Consider the following 23,889-nt stretch of genomic DNA (forward strand, 5'->3'; position numbering starts at 1 on the left):
GGGGTAGTTGTTTTCTGTTTAGTGTCTGCACCTGACAGAACTGTTTCGGTATTCCCTCTTTGTTATTTTGTTTGAGTGTTTTGAGTAAAAAAATGTATCATGAACACTTACCATGCTGCGCTTTGGTCCACTCATTCCGACAAGAGCCGTGACATACATAGAATTAAGCATAATGATTATGGCTCTAGATTGCAGAAAAAAACATGTTTCAGTGTTTAGGAAAAATGCAAAAAATTATACTTCTGGACCATTACGTACTTTGTACCACCTCATATTTTGGGGTTGCATGATGCCCTTGAGTGAGTCACACAGTGATTGGTCATGATGACGAATAACAGTGATCAGGTGAATAGATCAAGTATTCTGCTCTCAGGTGTTATCCACATCGATGGGACCGCAGTGGAGAAGGCGGAAAGCTTTAAGATCCTCGACGTACACATCACTGACAAACTAAAATGGTCCACCCATACAGACAGTGTGGTGAAGAAGGTGCCTCTTCAACCTCAGGAGGCTAAAGAAATTTGGCTTAACACCTCAAAAACTTTTACAGATGCACGATTGAGAGCATCTTGTCGGGCTGTATCACCCGCCTGGTATGGCAACTGCACCGCCCACAACCGTAAAGATCTCCAGAGGGTGGTGCAGTCTGCCCAACGGATTACCGGGAGCAAACTTTCCGCCCTCCTGGACACCTACAGCACCCAATGCCATAGCAAGGCCAAAAAGATAATCAAGGACATCAACCACCCGAGCCACTGCCTGTTCACCTCGCTATCATCCAGAAGGCGAGGTCAGTACAGGTGCATCAAAGCTGGGACAGAGAGACTGAAAAACAGATTCTATCTCAAGGCCATCAGACTGCTAAACAGCCATCACTAGCACATCAGAGGCTGCTGCCTATAGACATAGATTAGGAAGCACTGGCCACTTTTAGAAAAGGATCACTGGCCACTTTTAGAAAAGGATCACTGGCCACTTTAAACATGTTTCTGTATCTAATATTACTTATCTCAACTGTATAAACTGCACTCCACACTATTCTACGGTATCTCAGTCACTTTTAAATTGTGTTTACATATTGCATCACCCATTTCATATATACAGTTTATACTGTATTGTATTCTATACTACACCACTGACTGTGAAACAGCCATCTCCAGCACATCAGAGGCTGCTGCCTATAGACATACAAGTCGGAAGTTTACATAAACCTTAGCCAAATACATTTAAACTCAGTTTTTGATTATTCCTGACATTTAATCCTAGTAAAAAATCCCTGTTTTACGTCAGCTAGTATCACCACTTTATTTTAAGAATACGAAATGTCAGAACAATAGTAGAGAGAATGATTTATTTCAGCTTTAATTTCTTTCATCACATTCCCAGTGGGTCAGAAGTTTACATACACTCAATTAGTATTTGGTAGCATTGCCTTTAAATTGCTTAACTTGGGTCAAACGTTTCGGGTAGCTTTCCACAAGCTTCCCACAATAAGGTTGGGTGAATTTTGGCCCATTCCTCCTGACAGAGCTGGTGTAAATGAGTCAGGTTTGTAGGCCTCCTTGCTCCCACACACTTTTTCAGTTCTGCCCACAAATTGTCTATAGTATTGCGGTCAGGGCTTTGTGATGGCCACTCCAATACCTCGACTTTGTTGTCCTTAAGCCATTTGGCCATTTGCCGCAAAGCACCCCCACAACATGATGCTGCCACCCCCGTGCTTCACGGTTGGGATGGTGTTCTTCGGCTTGCAAGCCTCCCCCCTTTTCCTCCAAACATAACAATAGTCATTATGGCCAAAAAGTTAGATTTTTGTTTCATCAGACCAGAGGACATTTCTCCAAAAAGTACAATCTTTGTCCCCATGTGCAGTTTCAAACCGTAGTCTGGCTTTTTTATGGCGGTTTTGGAGCCGTGGCTTTTTCCTTGATGAGCGGCCTTTCAAGTTATGTCGATATAGGACTCGTTTTATATAGATACTTTTGTGCCTGTTTCCTCCAGCATTTTTGCAAGGTCCTTTGCTGTTGTTCTGGGATTGATTTGCACTTTTTGTACCAAAGTACAGTCATCTCTAGGAGACAGAACACGTCTCCTTCCTGAGCGGTACGAAGGCTGCATGGTCCCATTGTGTTTATACTTGCGTACTATTGTTTGTACAGGTGAAAGTGGTACCTTCAGGCGTTTGGAAATTGCTCCCAAGGATGAACCAGACTTGTGGAGGTCTACAATTATTTTTCTGAGGTCTTGGTTGATTTCTTTTGATTTTCCCATGATGTCAAGCAAAGAGGCACTGCGTTTGAAGGTAGGCCTTGAAATACATCCACAGGTACACCTCCAGTTGTCCCAAAATTATGTCAATTAGCCTATTAGAAGCTTCTAAAGCCATGATGTCATTTTCTGGAATTTTCCAAGCGGTTTAAAGGCACAGTCAACTTAGTGTATGTAAACTTCTGACCCACTGGAATTGTCATACAGTGAATTATAAGTGAAATTATCTGTCTGTAAACAATTGTTGGAACATGACTTGTCACGCACAAAGATGTTCTAACCGATTTGCCAAAACTATAGTTTGTTGACAAGAAATTTGTGGAGTGGTTTTACAACTATTTTAATGACTCCAACCTAAGTGTGTGTAAATTTACGACTTCAACTGTAGATTAGGAATCACTGGCCACTTTAAGGAAATTAAACACTAGCCACTAGCCGTATCATGCATTACTCATCTCATGTGTATAAACTGTACTCTACACTATTCTACGGTATGTTAGTCACTTGTGTGTAAATATTGCATCACCCATCTCATGTATATACTGTATTCTATACTAAGCCACTATATCTTAGTCCAATGCTGCTCTGACACATATGTACTTATTCTTAATCCATTCCTTACTTAGATTTACGTGCATTTTGGGTATAAGTTGTGAAACTGTTAGATATTACTTGTTAGATATTGCTACACTGTCAGAGCTAGAAACACAAGCATTTCGCTACACCCTCAATAACATCTACTAAACACGTGTATGTGACGAATACATATGATTTGATTTGAGATTTTTTGATAAGACAGAAAAAGTAACTCAGATGTAAAGGAGGACCGTTAGACAGAACAGAACACAATGGACACCCAGCCCGCAGGCTCTGTCGGAGTGAGAAAAGAGCCCACCTGGATAGGGTTTTGCCAGGAGGGGTTCTGTGGTGTTATTCTTGGCTTCACTGGTTAGGGTATCTAGTATCTGGAGGTATCCATGGCCCATCAGAGGTGAGGGGCTGCAATGAGTTTTAAAGGATAAGGGAAAATATAACATGCTCTCACAACTACATGAACCATATATGGCTGGCTCTCTATGGTAGAACGGTGTATTCTATTTCCTACTCACGCATAAAGAAGACGCACGCGCGCCTGCTATAGCGCGGGCACACCGGTTGGCGGTGACGTTTGACAACGCTCGGTTTCTCTCCAGCAAAGCACAGTCAACCTCGCGTGTCAACGGTACAGACGGACTGAAATTCCCGGCGGAATTAGCCGAGCCGATTCGGGGACAGCCAGCGGTGGGAGAGTGTCTCTGTTAAGGCAACGGAGAGGACACGGTTTGTGAGAGTGAAAGAATCCCCTCCTTTCGGATGCAGTTATAAAATAGGTTATATTGTATATGTCATCCTGCAGTTGCATGATTGAATCATGAAGTGACTTGATTTACACGGTAAAACGGAGTGCGACCAACAGGAAGCTGTTGAGGACCGGAGCATTTTCAGTAAGGTAGGTGTTCTGGCAATTATGAGACCATGCCTGCTTTGGTAGGCTACTGTAAAAAAAAAAAAAGTGTAGAGAATTACAAACTTAACATTTAGAGTTTTCTACTGGAGATGCCAAATCTATGTTATGATGCACATTGTATAGGCTATTCGAGGGAAAATAGGATTTGAATAATGAGAGAGGATTGCATTTGGCCTCAATCCAACACATTTAGATTTTTCAAAACATGATCTGGACTGTACAGCCCACGGTGTCAAGCCGATAGTATTGCATCCGTGATGCTGTAGCATACACGCGTAGAAGTAAAGGAGCCAGGACCGGAAGACCCTTTTGGGGTTCCAAACATTGCCATACAGGGGGAACCTTTATATTTCAAAACCCCTCTGAAACGGGTCTTTGAGGAACGTCTGTTTAAAGATGTATTTAATTTCACTTGTCAGTGCAGTTTTTCAAAATACACTATAAGTATAAATGTCAAATCAATTTGGTTCAAATTCAAAACAATAAACAAGTCAAACAATAAGTAATCAAAGCAATTTAAGATAAACAGATCCAAATAAAAAACAACAAGAAAAACCCCCAAATATATTCAGTGAATAATCAGGTATCAATTATCAGTCCATCAATTAGTTAGTCAGTTAGTCATGGTTGGTCTGGTGGAGTGGCTGCCGGTGTGTGTCTTTGTGTTGGGGAGGAGAAGCTGTAGGGTCTGGGCTGGCAGTTGCTGGATGGAGGTGGTAGTTGTGGTTGGTCGGTGCTGTGTCCAGGGTTGGTGCTGCTGTTGGGGCTGGGACCAGGAAAACCTGGGTTGGTGTTGGGGCCGGGTTGGAAATCGTGCTGGTACCAGGGCTGGAAACCAGGGGTTGATGCTGGTTTTGGTGCTGGGACTGGGGACCTGGGAAGACACAGGAAAAACAGGAATTGGGAACCAAGAACCGGGAACGGGGGCTGGGTTGGCATCTATAGAGGGCAGGAAGGACAACCTGAGGAGCAAGCAGACACACAAGGGAGCCCTAGACCTGCAGGTCAATGGTGGAATTTCCCTGTGGGCTGCTCGCTTCAAGTGAAGGTCTGGTGTTTGGTCCCTTCTCCACGCCTCTTCTGGTGGTCTGGTGTTTGGTCCCTTCTCCACGCCTCTTCTGGTGGTCTGGTGTTTGGTCCCTTCTCCACGCCTCTTCTGGTGGTCTGGTGTTTGGTCCCTTCTCCACGCCTCTCTGCTTTAGGCGTAGGTTTAGAGTTTTGGTCCTTCCTCCGCGCCTCTTCTTGTGTGGTGATGAATGGTTCCTGGTTCTGGTCTGGTTTTGTGAGAGGGAACCAGACCAGGGGAGTACCAGCCAAAACCGTTCAGAAGAGTTTGTGCATATATTACAACAACATTATGTTAGTTTTGGACTTCGGTAAGTTATTTTTCTTCCGGTTGTTCTTGCATACATTGTTTTTCTTAAGTCCACACCCCTTCATCTGTGATAGATCAACAGTAGGGATTTTTCAGTAAAGTCTTTGTTGTCTTATAACAAGAGACAACTCATTTTCATGCACATTTCTTAATTGCGAAACACTGCACCAAACATCTTAGGTAGCTGTAAAATTGAGTGACTAAGATCTCCTCTGCAAAAACATCAGTTAATGACACATTTCTTGAGTTATCGTAGATTAATTTGGACTATTTTGAGGAAGTGTATACTGGCTACGGCATCTCAAAATGGACAAGCAGTACAGGTCTTCTGGTCGGGTCTGTTGTTGGTCTGTTGTTTGTATGGTCTTTTCCGTTTGGACATTTTTGACCAGTTTGGGTCACCGTCTAAGAACTGGAGTTGTGAGGTGCGGGGGTAAAAACAAGGAATGCTTCATGAATTTGCATGTCATACACCTCTATAAGCCTCATTGAAGCTACAAACTGTTAGTGTTCAACCTTAACATGTGATGACAATACAACAAAACAGATGAACAGGAATGACATTTACTCCCATAGGTGGCCTAAAAAGATCTATCTGAAAGCCATGCCCCTACTAAGCCACACCTCCAGTCCAGGGTTCCTCCAGAAACCTCCCTTTGCTAAATTGAAACATTAAAGGTTCCTCAAAGAACCCCTCAACTAGTCAAAGGTGCAAATATGAACCATTGACTAGCAATGGTTCCTTGAGGAACTCCAGGTGTTCCTTGAGGTCCTCCAGGGTTCCTCGAGTCACCACTAATTCTAAGAGTGTACAATAAGTAGGCCTGTTTGCTTTCTGTTTTAAAGTACATGCATGGCATTTCCTCAGGCACGTCAGCACGCATGACATTAAGACAGGTTTCTGTCTGTCTACTGCCCCATCACTGTCAAACACACACTGCACACACACACACACACACACACACACACACACACACACACACACACACACACACACACACACACACACACACACACACACACACACACACACACACACACACACACACACACACACACACACACAGGTCATTGGGGTGGGATCCCCAGACTTGCCTGGGGGAAGTCAACTATGATCTCATGTATTTATTTTGAGTCTTGTGAGGCAGGAAAGGGCAACATGATTTCCATATCCTCTACCTTTACTTTTACTGTCATTCTCTATTCCTTCTCACTGAATGTCTGATAGGGAGTTTTGGATGTAGGGACCATTGGATTATGATTTGGGAAAGAGCACCAATACTATTACCGATAATCCTCTTTTCTGCAAACTACCATTTCATAATCTCAAATTTTTTACATCGTCAATTGAGATTAGATCACACTGTGGCTGACTGAGTTATGAGATAAACAACACAAGACCAAACTAAATCTGCTCATTACACTTCAGACTGTGTCATGCCAACTCTACATTCTTAGAAAAAAGGGTTCCAAAAGTGTTCTTCGGCTGTCCCCATAGGATAACTATTTTTGGTTCCAGGTAGAACCCTTTGGGGTTCCAAGTAGAACCCTTTTTTGTTTCATGTAGAACCCTTTACACAGAGGGTTTAACATGGAACCCAAAATGGTTCTACCTGGTACCAAAATAAGTTATCAGGTGGGGACAGCCGAAGAACCCTTTTAGGTTCTAGATAGCAGCCACTGTGGGAGCCAGTCGCCAGAGAAGTTCTGTTCATACTGTAGACAGGGGCCAGAGCCGAGTGTTGAAATGAAAGAAACAGGTGGAATGCCATCTCCCTCCCTCTCTCTCCTTCTCCTTCTCTCTCTCCTTCTCCTTCTCTCTCTCTCTCTCTCTCTCTCTCTCTCTCTCTCTCTCTCTCTCTCTCTCTCTCTCTCTCTCTCTCTCTCTCTCTCTCTCTCTCTCGCCTTCTCTCTTCTCTCTCTCTCTCTCTCTCTCTCTCTCTCTCTCTCTCTCTCTCTCTCTCTCTCTCTCTCTCTCTCTCTCTCTCGCCTTCTCTCGCCTTCTCTCTCTCTCTCTCTCTCTCTCTCTCTCTCTCTCTCTCTCTCTCTCTCTCTCTCTCTCTCTCTCTCTCTCTCTCTCCTTCTCTCTCTCTCTCTCTCTCTCTCTCTCTCTCTCTCTCTCTCTCTCTCTCTCTCTCTCTCCTCTATCCTCCCCCTCCAATCCATTTTTGTGCTATTGATGTTTCCCTAGGTACAACTGAGACATGTGACCAGCACAGGAGCATCGATAACCTGGTATATTCAAATTTTCCCACCTGTACACACGCAAACATAACACACACACACACACACACACACACACACACACACACACACACACACACACACACACACACACACACACACACACACACACACACACACACACACACACACACACACACACACACACACACACACAGGTCATTGGGGTGGGATCACCAGACTTGCCTGAGGGAAGTCAACTATGATCTCATGTATGTATTTCGGTTCCAGGTAGAACCCTTTACACAGAGGGTTTTTACATGGAAATCAAAAGAGTTCTACCTGGTACCAAAAAGGGTTCTTCAAAGGGTTATCCTATGGGGACAGCCGAAGAACCCTTTTAGGTTCTAGATAGCAGCCACTGTGGGAGCCAGTCGCCAGAAAACTGTTCATGCTGTAGCCAGGGGCCAGAGAAGTTCTGTTCATACTGTAGCCAGGGGCCAGAGAAGTTATGTTCATACTGGAGCCAGGGGCCAGAGAAGTTCTGTTCATACTGTAGCCAGGGGCCAGAGCCGAGTGTTGAAATGAAAGAAACAGGTGGAATGCCATCTCTCTCTCTCTCCTTCTCTCTCTTTCTCTCTCCTTCATTCTCTCCTCTCTCTCTCTCTCTCGCTCTCTCTCACTCTCTCTCTCTTTCACTCTCTCTCTCTCTCTCTATCTCTCTCTCCCTCTCTCTCTCTCTCTCTCTCTTACGCTCTCTCTCTTTTTCACTCTCTCTCTCTCTCTCCCTCTCTCTCTCTTTCCTCTCTCTCCTCACTCTCTCTCTCTATCCTCCCCCTCCAATCCATTTTTGTGCTATCGATGTTTCCCTGGCTACAGCCGAGACATGTGACCAGCACAGGAGCATTAATAACTTGGAACATTCTCATTTTCCCACCTGTATATGTGAGTATCTGGCTGGTGATATATTTGAGGCAGGTATTAGCAATCCCGTAGAATATTTGCTTATTAATTATTTATTTAACCTTTATTTATTTTTCAATTGTGCCCTGTGTTATAACAAACAACAATCCCGAAATTCCATACAGAATTTCCCCCATTCTCCCAACATGTGAGAGAGAGTAAGCGTTTAAAGACAGGGTCAATTTCCTCTTATCCATCTTGCAGAAGGATGATAGTATCCCATGGAGAGATAAACTGACCCATAACCTCAACTGTTTGTTTTGGTTTCCTGTCTGACAGGAAGTGACTTCTGATGACTCAAGGCTTCTCTGTAAAAGTAGTTATTAGTGGACGTCGTTATGGTCCTTCCATAGACTGACTCATCGAACCATCTGAATCATTTGGTCACACTCATGAAGAGTGCATACATGGTGCATTACGCATGGTGTTACATGGTGCATTACGTATGGTGTTACATGGTGCATTACGTATGGTGTTACATGGTGCATTACGTATGGTGTTACATGGTGCATTACGTATGGTGTTACATGGTGCATTACGTATGGTGTTACATGGTGCATTACGTATGGTGTTACATGGTGCATTACGTATAGTGTTACATGGTGCATTACGTATGGTGTTACATGGTGCATTACGTATGGTGTTACATGGTGCATTACGTATGGTGTTACATGGTGCATTGCGTATGGTGTTACATGGTGCATTACGTATGGTGTTACATGGTGCATTACGTATGGTGTTACATGGTGCATTACGTATGGTGTTACATGGTGCATTACGTATGGTGTTACATGGTGCATTACGTATGGTGTTACATGGTGCATTACGTATGGTGTTACATGGTGCATTACGTATGGTGTTACATGGTGCATTAAGTATGGTGTTACATGGTGCATTACGTATGGCGTTACATGGTGCATTACGCATGGTGTTACATGGTGCATTAAGTATGGTGTTACATGGTGCATTACGTATGGTGTTACATGGTGCATTACGCATGGTGTTACATGGTGCATTACGTATGGTGTTACATGGTGCATTACGTATGGTGTTACATGGTGCATTACGTATGGTGTTACATGGTGCATTATGTATGGTGTTACATGGTGCATTACGTATGGTGTTACATGGTGCATTACGTATGGTGTTACATGGTGCATTACGCATGGTGTTACATGGTGCATTACGCATGGTGTTACATGGTGCATTACGTATGGTGTTACATGGTGCATTACGTATGGTGTTACATGGTGCATTACGCATGGTGTTACATGGTGCATTACGTATGGTGTTACATGGTGCATTACGTATGGTGTTACATGGTGCATTACGTATGGTGTTACATGGTGCATTACGTATGGTGTTACATGGTGCATTACGTATGGTGTTACATGGTGCATTACGTATGGTGTTACATGGTGCATTACGTATGGTGTTACATGGTGCATTACGTATGGTGTTACATGGTGCATTACGCATGGTGTTACATGGTGCATTACGTATGGTGTTACATGGTGCATTACGTATGGTTACATTGCTTATTACAACGATGTTCCTCTAATAAAAGCTGGTCGATAGAGTGCTGGGGGTTTGAGACATCCCAAACCCATGCTGTTTCTGTTGTCAACATGATTAGTTGACAACAGATGGGATATCCCTTTTTTTCCAACACGATACTAAGCTAGAAATATAACACACTGGTCTTACACTGGACTAGGGCCTATCCTGCATGCACCAACAGATTGAAGGGCATGAAATCCAATGCTTCCCTGGAGGGAAATTCCAGTGAATGACACAACAGCTTCCGAATTCCTCTTTACAGCAGCAGTACTTTGGAATCAGTTATGCAAAGTGTGAACGCATTATGAAGGGTGTGGCTTGGTAGTGAAACATGCTCACATGTTGTTTATTATACTACAGAGAGAGAGAGAGAGAGAGGTAGCGTGATGGAGAAAGACAGAGATGGGGGGAGAGAGAGAGTAGATAGAGAGAGAGAGTAGATAAAGAGTAGATAGAGAGAGAGAGAGGTAGCGTGATGGAGAAAGACAGAGATGGGGGGAGAGAGAGAGTAGATAGAGAGAGAGAGTAGATAGAGAGAGAGAGTAGATAGAGAGAGAGAGAGTAGATAGAGAGAGTAGATAGAGAGAGAGAGAGTAGATAGAGAGAGAGAGTATATAGAGAGAGAGAGTAGATAGAGAGAGAGTAGATAGAGAGAGAGAGAGAGTAGAGAGAGAGAGAGAGTAGATAGAGAGAGTAGATAGAGAGAGAGAGTAGATAGAGAGAGAGAGTAGATAGAGAGAGTGTAGATAGAGAGAGAGTAGATAGAGATAGAGAGAGAGTAGAGAGAGAGTAGATAGAGAGAGAGAGTAGATAGAGAGAGATAGATAGAGATAGACAGAGAGAGTAGAGAGAGAGAGAGAGTAGATAGAGATAGAGAGAGAGTAGATAGAGAGAGAGTAGAGAGAGAGAGAGAGTAGATAGAGAGAGAGAGAGAGAGAGAGAGAGAGAGTAGATAGAGAGAGAGAGAGTAGATAGATAGAGTATATAGAGAGAGAGTAGATAGAGAGAGAGAGAGTAGATAGAGAGAGAGAGAGTAGATAGATAGAGTATATAGAGAGAGAGAGTAGATATCCATCTAACCTTTTCCTTGCTCTGTTACATATTGCTGTGTCCCCTTTTCTAATTACAGCGTCAACTTCAATCCCCCTACACACACACACACACACACACACACACACACACACACACACACACACACACACACACACACACACACACACACACACACACACACACACACACACACACACAGCAGCCATGGGAAGCGTGTCTGGGCATGTTTTCTGCTAGGCACATTAGGCAGTAAATCAAATCAGTGATGGTATTTATCATGTTTATATAAAGGCTGATGCTGTTGTGCCATCCTGACCTGTCACCAGCGAAGCTGCTGCTGTAGTAGCAGCATTAGTAGTAGCCAGTAGTAATTTGGGCGGTGCTTATATTTGTCCATAGAAAAGTGTTTTTTGTTGCATATTCCAACTTCCCCTAAGACACGGACAGGGAGCAATTGGGGTTAAGTGCCTTGCTCAAGGGCACAGCAATAGATTTTTCACCTTGTCTGCCCTGGGATTCGAACCAGTGACCTTTCAGTAGTAGTAGTAGTAAGTCAATATCAGTCTACTGTGTCCTCACCTGTATTGTCATCTCACCTGGCTCCATGTGACGATACTGGTTAGGTTCAGTTCCATTTTAATCCTGTCAATTCAGGAGATTGAAAAAGCACACATTTTAAAGATCATTTTTCCTATTCGTATTTTTGGTTGGGAATGATTTGAAATGGAGTCGACCCCATCCCTGCTGGTAAGACTTTATGTTGACATTATCATAACACCATTATGTAGTATGCTTTATATTAGAAGGTTCAAGGAAAGTGTTGCTAGGAGATTTCAGTGAATTGGTAACCCGGCCGGGATTTTTCAACTCTCTGCAATTGTCAGTCCAACACCTTAGCCATTACACCCAGAGGTACGCACTTCTTACCCCCTTCCCTGTGTGAAGGGAGATGGGCTTTTCCATCAGATGATAGGAATATGACAGCACTGGCATTTACTGGGATTGTTGCTGTAAAACCATTTGTGGTGGTTGCTGTTTGTGTGGGCTTCCCACAGTATGACATGACCAAGATGTGATCTGCGATGTGATCTGAGATGGTCCTCCAAGATGTGATCTGAGATGATCCTCAGTGATGGGATGTGATCTGAGATGATCCTCAGTGATGATCTGGGATCTACTGCTATGGAGGCTGGGGGCAACCGCAGTGGGATGGGAAGAGTAGATAGATAGATAGATAGATAGATAGATAGATAGATAGATAGATAGATAGATAGATAGATAGATAGATAGATAGATAGATAGATAGATAGATAGATACGTTTCATTTAGGGAGATTGCTGTAGGTTGGGGATAGGGTTATATTTTGGCTAAGATGTGGATTTTGCAGAGAGAAAATACATGTAAATGTAGGTGTGTAATGGAGGCTAGAATCCCCCATAAAAATCTCACCAAACTTGAGTGGTTGAATGGAAAATGCTTCACCAAATTCTAGTCACATCTTTCATTGATGTCAATTAACATGGATGATGTCAGTGCTGTCACAAAGGCCAAAGTTATTCATGGTGACTCCAGACTGAGTGCTCCATTTCAAAGCAGCCACAATTATGACATTCTTCATTCTCCTCTCTAAATATTCTTTTCAGTGTCAGTTTTCTCCCTCTCCACCCTCTTTTCTCCAATGCAGCATCTGTGCGCAATTACCATTAGATGTTTTTATCCAGTGCGAGCCAACAGAGGAAGCTGTTATGTCTAAGTCACAGCATGTGGATGGTCCATAAGAGCTCCATTCATCAGAGCAGACTAAAGGCCACACATTGACTGTGACAATGGTCTTCACTTCCACCAGCTAGCTGAGACAAAGGAGTCTTCCATAAAGAGATTGGCTCTCTCTCTCCCTCTCTCTCTCTCTCTCTCTCTCTCTCTCTCTCTCTCTCTCTCTCTCTCTCTCTCTCTCTCTCTCTCTCTCTCTCTCTCCCTCCCTCTCTCTCTCTCTCTCTCTCTCTCTCTCTCTCTCTCTCCCTTTCGGTCTTTCTTATTAACTATGGGACTGTGTCATCTATAGATCTGTCATCTATCACATTCCCAGCAGACATCAGAAAGCCGTTGGTGTCTTTGACACAATGACAGTGTACAGGCTAAATATCCATGGCACATTTCCAGCGAAAAAAATAAAGTGACATTGGAATGGCCTGGTGAATGTCTGTGTTGGGCTTTTATGAGTTTATTAATAGATGTATTAGTTTGTGATAGATTCATTGAACTCGTAAAACTGCAACTGCGTGTCCTCTGAAATGTGTGTTGGGCCCTCAAGTCTCCTCCAGTCTCACTGCATATTAGTCAAGCACTAGCCGCTGGGTATCAGTATCAAAAACAGCATTGTGAACTGGAGGATGGGAGCAGATTTACAGTGTAACGTGAGTGTAGAAGGTAGACCAGGCAGCAGCCGGAGTCCATTTGAGCCATGTCATATTACAAATATTACACCATGTCATATTACAAATATTACACCATGTCATGAAGTGGTGAAAGGTCAGTGGAGTTGTGTCTCCTTCAGGTTGAGTTACAGGTGGATCCTTCCCGCTGGAGCATAGCGAACCAACGTAATGTAGGATTACAATTGATTCACACCGTCATTAGTCAGTGGGCTCCATGAAGCTTATAGCAGCTTAGAGACAGTGCTCTCAGTGGATGTGTACCCCTATGAAACTGCAGCTAATGCTTCATAATTCCGTCTTTGCTTAATGGACACTATGGGCCCGTTACCTCTGGCGTGTTTCTGATAGGCAAACAGCTCTCAGAGTTCCATTCCGGAATGGAATGAAGCAGAATTGGAATACCGACTCCCAATCCATTCTGAGCTTGTTCCACACAGTCTTTATGGTATTGGATGACATTTTGTTGTCAGGTGATAGGACTGTTGGCTTGAGACTGTGATATGTGAAGCCACATCACAGTAGTGCACTATATGGAGAAGTGTGCCATGCATTTTAGCCATTAGTCTGCCGACTGACTGGAGTGGGTAGTGGTGACAGCGGAATAGTGTTTATTTTCCCAGGCAGTTTGTTCAGTGCCAGTTGGAGAAGAGACCAACCCTCAGACTCCTAACTGTGTCTGTATTCTCTCCTCTCCCCCGAGGGACCGCTTTGTGGTAGGTCTGGCTATTTCCTCCCTGCCGCTCACTCTTTCCCTCTCATTCTGGGTCTCTGTTGTCAACTCACTGTTTAAAAATGACAAACTGACAGACGAGAACCAGGCTATGCCTTCTGCTGTGCCTTCTGCTCAGGCTTTTGAAGTAACTTGGTATGATATTGGGGAGAATTGTAACTTTTTATTTCAAGGTTTCCCGGCAGCCAAATATGCTGTGATAAGATATTGGAAATGTTGGAACTGCAGTGAGTTTTCACTATAGGATTTTTTTATATATATATTTTTATGTTTACATTATTTCTGAGATATCTTCATGAACTTAGAACAGTTGTTTATATTTCTATGGTATGCAAATTGAGTGAATGTTATCTCAATAAGCTTGATTTAGAAGCAGACCTGACATAATCATGTTAGTGCAGGAATAAAGCAGTGCCTTGTGTGGGCTTTTCTTTGGCCATAGAGAGGCTTTTATTCTCTATTTTGGTTAGGCCAGGGTGTGTATTTGTATGTTTTGGCCAAGTATGGTTCTCAATCAGGGACAGATGTCTATCGTTGTCTCTGAGTGGGAATCATACTTAGGCAGCCGTTTTCCCCACCTGTGTTTCGTGGGTAGTTATTTTATGTTTAGCTGCCTGACAGAACTGTGCGCTTTCGTTTTTCTACATTGTTGTGGTGTTCGGTTTATTAAATATCACGAACGCCTACAACGCGGCACCTTGGTCTCCTTCTTCAACCCACGAGAGTCGTGACACTTTAACTCAGAAACTAACTGAGTTAAGGGGATACTGCGATATTCTGGCAATGACTGGAAGTCTACAGCTACGATGCAATGGAAATGATGTCAGTGGATAGATAGACCCACTGAAGTCTGTGAGTTATCCAGGGGAAGAGGCCCATGGCCAGGGAGTCTGAGGGCTCTGGAGGGAGGGATGGTGGGTCCCAGTAGAATTACCACCGTGGTTCTCTTTCTTCTTCCTTCTTTCTTTCTTCTCTCTTTCTTCTCTCTTTTCTTCTTCTTCAATGTGTCATGTGTTTTTCTCCCCCCCCACCCTCTTTGTATGTCTTCTCCTCCTGTTCATGTTCTCTCCTCTCCTCCTTCCTCTCCTTCCTTTTTCACGGCTTGGTGATCCCCTGAGGGACTGAGAGCTTGGCTGATAACCAGCCTCTTACACATGCTGCCAGAGTGACATTCGGAGCTCCAGCTGGGCTGGAATCCTCCTGCAATCCTGAATACAAAGTGTTTACTACTGTATATAAATGCCTGGTGTGCACTTTTTTAGCATCAAAGGAAAATCCACATTCACTGTAAATGGTCTTGAAAGATTCAACCTTGTAACTAGTGAGACCGTTTCGGTTTGTCGAATTCGGGGGTTCAGCATAGCAAGCCTTTACACTTCTGTGATTTTGACATACAGTATTAAACCAGCCCAGGACAATGAATGCCTGAAACTGTTGATGTTTGAGGGCTTAATTTATGCGCGTGAATATTCTCTATTGGACTACTGAGAACTCTTATTGTGAAAACAGCTGGTCTTTTGCTACGCCTGCATTTTAATTGCTATGGCTCAATAACACAGTCCTAGGGGGTGAGTTTCCCGAAAGCCTCGTGGCTGAATCAGGCTGGCAGAGTGGTTTTGGTTCTGTAGCTGTACAGCCATGCCACACCATCACGGTTCACCAGAAACAGAACTGAGTGGGATGAAATGGGGTGGAACGGCCTGGTCTCTCAGGAGGAATGTGAGGTATTTCCGAGCATGTGCACCACAGAGTGTCGAGCCAACCAGGCGGTGCGCCATGACTATCAAGGGCACCACTACCACAGGACTTCTGGTATGGTTAACTTACCCTGGTCAAATAAAGGTTGAGAATGATCTGTGCTAGCTTGGTGGTGGTTTGTGCAGTAGAGGACTTTGATTCTACCTCTACTTCCCTAGCGATGCATAATGCATTATAGACCGGATCTTAACTTGAGGAATGCACACAACAGCCGTTCTCATAAATCTTGTATTGATGTGCAAGGGATTTGGTTTTAAATTCGAGTTATGCATACACATTTACGTCAGGATTGGGCTTTATGAAAAAAGAGAGGAAGCCTTTAGTCAAAAGCTTATACTTCCCCTTGTTTCCTGGTTGACCACTGGGTCTGAGGGTTGAGGCAAATAGAATGGACCCGTAATACCAGATTAAACTTGGTGACATATGTCAATAGTAGAATGAGTTGGAATACAAAAAAGATGACTGTATTTTCTCTTTATCAGATCATATTTTGGCTTGGTTTTGTTCTGCTGGGGATGATGACGGTGTGGGCGGTTTATGAAGCAGTTAGTCCAAAATGTAGGTAAACCTTAGTGGAGTCAAACTAAAATGTGACCTCTTGTTTGAACTTCTGAAAACATCCAGAAGTTCTCTTTCCAATATAATAAGGAGATGAACTACAAATACTCATTGGCACTATCTGTGTCCTCTTCTTTACTGTAGGTCAGGGATGGGCAACTGGCCGCTTGCGGCCCGCGGCAACCCTTTTGTATTCCCGCGGACCAATTAAGTCAGGGTCTCAACTTACTGTTGAGAGTTAGAATACACAAGGTGTCATTTCAGCTATTCTATTTATTTATTGGTCAGTGAGTCTAGCGGCCAGCTATCAATCAATCAATCAATCAAATTTTATTTTATAGCCCTTCGTACATCAGCTGATATCTCAAAGTGCTGTACAGAAACCCAGCCTAAAACCCCAAACAGCAAGCAATGCAGGTGTAGACGCACGGTGGCTAGGAAAAACTCCCTAGAAAGGCCAAAACCTAGGAAGAAACCTAGAGAGGAACCAGGCTATGTGGGGTGGCCAGTCCTCTTCTGGCTGTGCCGGGTGGAGATTATAACAGAACATGGCCAAGATGTTCAAATGTTCATAAATGACCAGCATGGTCAAATAATAGTAAGGCAGAACAGTTGAAACTGGAGCAGCAGCATGGCCAGGTGGACTGGGTGGGGACAGCAAGGAGTCATCATGTCAGGTAGTCCTGGGGCATGGTCCTAGGGCTCAGTTAGCGTGGTCGAATGACCAATTGATCATCAGCTATCATATTAAAAATGACAAACATTTGCCTCCACCCTATGACAAAATGTATATAGAATTGCAGGGAATGTGTTAGAAAATTGCAAACTCTTCTCTCCGCCCCATGGCAACATTTTCTCTCCGCCCCATGGCAACATTTTCTCTCCGCCCCATGGCAACATTTTCTCTCCGCCCCATGACAACATTTTCTCTCCGCCCCATGGCAACATTTTCTCTCCGCCCCATGGCAACATTTTCTCTCCGCCCCATGACAACATTTTCTCTCCGCCCCATGACAACATTTTCTCTCCGCCCCATGGCAACATTTTCTCTCCGCCCCATGACAACATTTTCTCTCCGCCCCATGACAACATTTTCTCTCCGCCCCATGACAACATTTTTCTCCGCCCCATGACAACATTTTCTCTCCGCCCCATGGCAACATTTTCTCTCCGCCCCATGACAACATTTTCTCTCCGCCCCATGGCAACATTTTCTCTCCGCCCCATGACAACATTTTCTCTCCGCCCCATGACAACATTTTCTCTCCGCCCCATGGCAACATTTTCTCTCCGCCCCATGGCAACATTTTCTCTCCGCCCCATGACAACATTTTCTCTCCGCCCCATGACAACATTTTCTCTCCGCCCCATGACAACATTTCTCTCCGCCCCCATGACAACATTTTCTCTCCGCCCCATGGCAACATTTTCTCTCCGCCCCATGACAACATTTTCTCTCCGCCCCATGACAACATTTTCTCTCCGCCCCATGACAACATTTTCTCTCCGCCCCATGGCAACATTTTCTCTCCGCCCCATGACAACATTTTCTCTCCGCCCCATGGCAACATTTTCTCTCCGCCCCATGACAACATTTTCTCTCCGCCCCATGACAACATTTTCTCTCCGCCCCATGGCAACATTTTCTCTCCGCCCCATGGCAACATTTTCTCTCCGCCCCATGGCAACATTTTCTCTCCGCCCCATGGCAACATTTTCTCTCCGCCCCATGGCAACATTTTCTCTCCGCCCCATGACAACATTTTCTCTCCGCCCCATGGCAAAATGTGCAGAATTGCAGATGAACTTTGAAATGATTTTCGCTGTCACTTGGGGGGGCGCTAAAATGTTTTGCTCGCAAGGTAGTGGTGTTTTTTGGGGGGAGGGGGGTATGGTTGTGGGTACGCAGACCCACAAGCCACTGCTGCCCCTCATAATGAGTTCAGTTTCTTTGTGGCCCCCACCCCCATCAAAGCAGCCCATCCCTGCTGTAGGTCATACTTTTATTGTGCATTCCGTGGCTGTTTTCTCTGTTATACTCACTGTTGTTAGGTAGATGTGTTTTTTGCAGATGGCCTGAACGTGTGCTGTAGTCAAACAAAGTGAAGGTAAGGCACCGGAAGAGGAACACAACACAACAAACACAACACAGCACCACTCTGCAGAAAGGAAGCAACAAAATGAGGTCATCCATCGCTGGAGAACACACACACAAAGAGATATGACTGTAACATCTGGCACAGATCAAACCCACTACACAGACCTCTGATGATGTCACGGGGGGGGGACATGACTAGGACTTATCTAAGAGCAGATGGCGGGTTCGCTGGGGTTTGATTTTTCCAACACATCAAATATTGATTTCAGCCAAAGATTCATAACACACGAGTCCATTTACATGACACAAGAGAATAAATATCATCACTTTTTGAACTGAGATGATATCAGGCCCATTGCTTTGTCCATGGGGCATAAAGCATAAAATGCAGAGCTCCTCTACAATACTCTGTCAAGCTGAAATGAGAAGAGGTGGTATTGGGCTCTGTAGGGTTACACTGACCTTATCCTGAGTTCTATATCGAGTGATTGTTTCGCATTGAAAAAAAATAAGCTATTTTGAGACGCAGGAAAACACTGTCGGTGAAGGAAATGTCAATTATAATGTCAAATACAGGTTGGCATTTCTGTACTCGAGCAAGGAAGGTTGAAATAAGAGAGGTAGAAAAAGAGATGAAGAGAAAAGGAAGGAAAGATGGGGAGAGAGAGAGAAAGAGAGAGAGAGAGTAGGAGAAAGATTGGTTTGGAAAGTGCAAGGCTATTGAAACAGACACAATGAGGAGTAACTTGAGCTCAGTTCAACCCCAGTACTGTCCGGTGCAAAGCTCTTTCCATGAGCACAGCAAGGAGGGTAGGAGAGGACAATGTTTGGACAACTCTTTTATGCAATGTGACATTCTGTTTAATTTCAGCAAGATGTGTCTGGAAGAAATGTCCCTGAATGCAAAACAGGCCTAAGTAGTTGATATTGGGCAGCGTAACTGTAGGAAAAGATCCAGCTGCTTCTCCAAATCCATCCATATACTGTAGTTTACAGTATTTTGTGGGCCGTCATTGTAAGTGAGAATTTGTTCTTAACTGACTGGCCTAGTTAAATAAAGGTTAATTATTATTATTTTGTAAGTAGTGAAATCAGCACTTGCATAACACAAGAGCAAATCCATTCAAACACATTCAGTTTCATTCAGTGATAACTCATTTCCATTCAGTTCCTTTTGCCTCCTGGTGCAGGGTGACTTCCTGGACATTCTTTATGTTTACCACCTCTCCAATCCATGTCCCGATCTCCTGCTGACGGACAGGAGGAGGCGTATTATCACGTGGTCTACTGCAGGATTAAAGCCTGTCCGTTGGACCTTAATCTGCTTGTCACACACACGCACGCACACACACACACACACACACACACACACACACACACACACACACACACACACACACACACACACACACACACACACACACACACACACACACACACACACACACACACACACACACACACACACACACACACACACACACACACACACACACACACAGATGTAGAAAACTGACCGGGTGGAAGAGGGATAGAGGGATCATGGAATAGAAACAATGTGTATGTGTGTTGATTGCTGTTTTGCGTCAAAAGGGGATGAGAGAAAAAGGGAGCGTTTTCATTATTTTCATTTGACCTCTCGTACTGCTATCTTCTGACTTTGGCCTTAACCGCAGTTTGTGTGCGTACGTGCAACTGTGTGTGTGCATATGTTAGCGTTTGTGTGCTTGTGTATGTGTGTGCGTGTGTGCGGCCATAGGATATGGTCATATTGTTCTGGTGAGATGCTATTTGTAGGAGTGTGTTTACACTCTCTGTCTCTGAAGGAGCACACAGGGTTCTAGAACCCGCCACAGAATGACCTTCAGAACACAGCCAGCTGAGGGATAACTCTTTATGTGCTGCTTTTCTCTGAATTCTTACCGTAAACTCCATTCCCTTGGGTTTGGAAACACACCCACTCTGACTGGCTGGCTAGTGTGTCGCTGCTGGTATTGAATAGCACACCGCTTGTTGGACTTGGCTTCAGTGAGTCTCAAGCCCCAAGAATCAGTGATGATATAATAGACGATTGTTCTTTTAATGATTTCATGGCAAGACCAACGACTGTAATTTCCCTTCTGAGAAATATTTCCAAATTGACCTCAAAACCATCCACATCTGATATCTCCTTAAATGGTGGTTGTCTGTTCAGTCTTACAGATGCTGCATTCAGATGTCCTTTTCATGATCATCTCATGTTTAACTCTTATTTAACATTGGCTGGCTCTAGGACTTCTTTTCCAGATCATAGTTAGATCCCACATTGTCACCACACAGACATAGGACAGCCTCAATGCTTTATGGCCTCCTGTTGATCAGCCAAGACCACCCTGCTGAATGGATGAAGGATTATGTGGATACAAGTTTGCTTACATCAAAGATCATATCTTAGCTCTTGACACATGGCAAACAATCTATTAGTCAACTGCTTCAGTGAGGAAGCCCTGCTTGTCTGTAGACAGTGTGGGTTTAGGTTTGACTCAGTGGGTGTGCTACTGTATGTGTACAGTATACCAATCAACGACTCTGTGGTTCTTCTATCCACAGGATTCCTTAGTAGTGTATGTTTGTATGTGTGGAGTGGAGCCCCTAAGTATACTGGGATTGAGTCAGGCTGTTCCTTTGATGCAGTGGTTCTGGTGCTGACGGTTGTGTGTGTGTGTGTGTGTGTGTGTGTGTGTGTGTGTGTGTGTGTGTGTGTGTGTGTGTGTGTGTGTGTGTGTGTGTGTGTGTGTGTGTGTGTGTGTGTGTGTGTGTGTGTGTGTGAGAACATCCTCAGGGGTGGCTGAGTTCAAAGACGTAGTGTAAGTACTCGGGGTACTGCATCTCGGTGCTAGAGGTGTCACTACAGACCCTGGTTCGATTCCAGGCTGTATCATAACCGGCCATGATTGGGAGTCCCATAGTGTGGCGTGCAGCGCCATCCGGGTTAGGGTTGGGTCGGGGTAGGTCGTCATGGTAAATAAGAATTTGTTCTTAACTGACTTGCCTTATTTTAAATAAATAAAGTACAACATTGAGTGGGGTTGGATGAGGAGAAGTCTTTGAGGCAATCAACGCCCCCTTGTGGGAAAATATACTAGTACAAAGTCTTTAAAAAACACACAGTCCATGGAAATCATAGGTCATAGACAGTGGATACAGGGCAGGCTGTGTCCAGATGGGCAGACAGACAGTGGACACAGGGCAGGCTGTGTCCAGATGGGCAGACAGACAGTGGACACAGGGCAGGCTGTGTCCAGATGGGCAGACAGACAGTGGACACAGGGCAGGCTGTGTCCAGATGGGCAGATAGACAGTGGACACAGGGCAGGGTGTGTCCAGATGGGCAGACAGACAGTGGATACAGGGCAGGCTGTGTCCAGATGGGCAGACAGACAGTGGACACAGGGCAGGCTGTGTCCAGATGGGCAGACAGACAGTGGACACAGGGCAGGCTGTGTCCAGATGGGCAGACAGACAGTGGACACAGGGCAGGCTGTGTCCAGATGGGCAGATAGACAGTGGACACAGGGCAGGGTGTGTCCAGATGGGCAGACAGACAGTGGACACAGGGCAGGGTGTGTCCAGATGGGCAGACAGACAGTGGACACAGGGCAGGCTGTGTCCAGATGGGCAGACAGACAGTGGACACAGGGCAGGGTGTGTCCAGATGGGCAGACAGACAGTGGACACAGGGCAGGCTGTGTCCAGATGGGCAGACAGACAGTGGACACAGGGCAGGCTGTGTCCAGATGGGCAGACAGACAGTGGACACAGGGCAGGCTGTGTCCAGATGGGCAGACAGACAGTGGACACAGGGCAGGCTGTGTCCAGATGGGCAGACAGACAGTGGACACAGGGCAGGCTGTGTCCAGATGGGCAGACAGACAGTGGACACAGGGCAGGCTGTGTCCAGATGGGCAGACAGACAGTGGACACAGGGCAGGCTGTGTCCAGATGGGCAGACAGACAGTGGACACAGGGCAGGCTGTGTCCAGATGGGCAGACAGACAGTGGACACAGGGCAGGCTGTGTCCAGATGGGCAGACAGACAGTGGACACAGGGCAGGCTGTGTCCAGATGGGCAGACAGACAGTGGACACAGGGCAGGCTGTGTCCAGATGGGCAGACAGACAGTGGACACAGGGCAGGCTGTGTCCAGATGGGCAGACAGACAGTGGATACAGGGAAGGCTGTGTCCAGATGGGCAGACAGACAGTGGACACAGGGCAGGCTGTGCAGATGGCTGCTGTGTCCAGATGGGCAGACAGACAGTGGACACAGGGCAGGCTGTGTCCAGATGGGCAGACAGACAGTGGACACAGGGCAGGCTGTGTCCAGATGGGCAGACAGACAGTGGACACAGGGCAGGCTGTGTCCAGATGGGCAGACAGACAGTGGACACAGGGCAGGCTGTGTCCAGATGGGCAGTCCAGACAGACAGTGGACACAGGGCACTGTGTCCAGATGGGCAGGGTGGACACAGGGCAGGGTGTGTCCAGATGGGCAGACAGACAGTGGACACAGGGCAGGCTGTGTCCAGATGGGCAGATAGACAGTGGACACAGGGCAGGCTGTGTCCAGATGGGCAGATAGACAGTGGACACAGGGCAGGGTGTGTCCAGATGGGCAGACAGACAGTGGACACAGGGCAGGCTGTGTCCAGATGGGCAGACAGACAGTGGACACAGGGCAGGCTGTGTCCAGATGGGCAGACAGACAGTGGACACAGGGCAGGGTGTGTCCAGATGGGCAGACAGACAGTGGACACAGGGCAGGGTGTGTCCAGATGGGCAGATAGACAGTGGACACAGGGCAGGCTGTGTCCAGATGGGCAGACAGACAGTGGACACAGGGCAGGCTGTGTCCAGATGGGCAGACAGACAGTGGACACAGGGCAGGGTGTGTCCAGATGGGCAGATAGACAGTGGACACAGAGCAGGGTGTGTCCAGATGGGCAGATAGACAGTGGACACAGGGCAGGGTGTCCAGATGGGCAGACAGACAGTGGACACAGGGCAGGGTGTCCAGATGGGCAGATAGACAGTGGACACAGGGCAGGGTGTGTCCAGATGGGCAGATAGACAGTGGACACAGGGCAGGTGTGTCCAGACAGACAGTGGACACAGGGCAGGCTGTGTCCAGATGGGCAGACAGACAGTGGACACAGGGCAGGGTGTGTCCAGACAGACAGACAGTGGACACAGGGCAGGCTGTGTCCAGATGGGCAGACAGACAGTGGACACAGGGCAGGGTGTGTCCAGATGGGCAGACAGACAGTGGACACAGGGCAGGGTGTGTCCAGATGGGCAGACAGACAGTGGACACAGGGCAGGCTGTGTCCAGATGGGCAGACAGACAGTGGACACAGGGCAG

General features: G+C 45.6%; 1 protein-coding gene across 1 annotated transcript in view; it reads left to right on the top strand.

Annotated features, from left to right (window-relative positions):
* The first annotated feature begins 3,451 nt into the window (after positions 1 to 3,451).
* LOC118357717 (inactive rhomboid protein 1) overlaps positions 3,452 to 23,889 on the top strand; it is a 70,346-nt gene continuing 49,908 nt past the window's right edge. Inside the window, 1 exon segment of the mRNA XM_052478070.1 lies at positions 3,452 to 3,757. The gene's annotated coding sequence lies outside the window, so the exon portion shown is untranslated.

The sequence above is a fragment of the Oncorhynchus keta genome, chromosome 24, assembly GCF_023373465.1.
Source record: "Oncorhynchus keta strain PuntledgeMale-10-30-2019 chromosome 24, Oket_V2, whole genome shotgun sequence".
Taxonomy (NCBI): domain Eukaryota; kingdom Metazoa; phylum Chordata; class Actinopteri; order Salmoniformes; family Salmonidae; genus Oncorhynchus; species Oncorhynchus keta.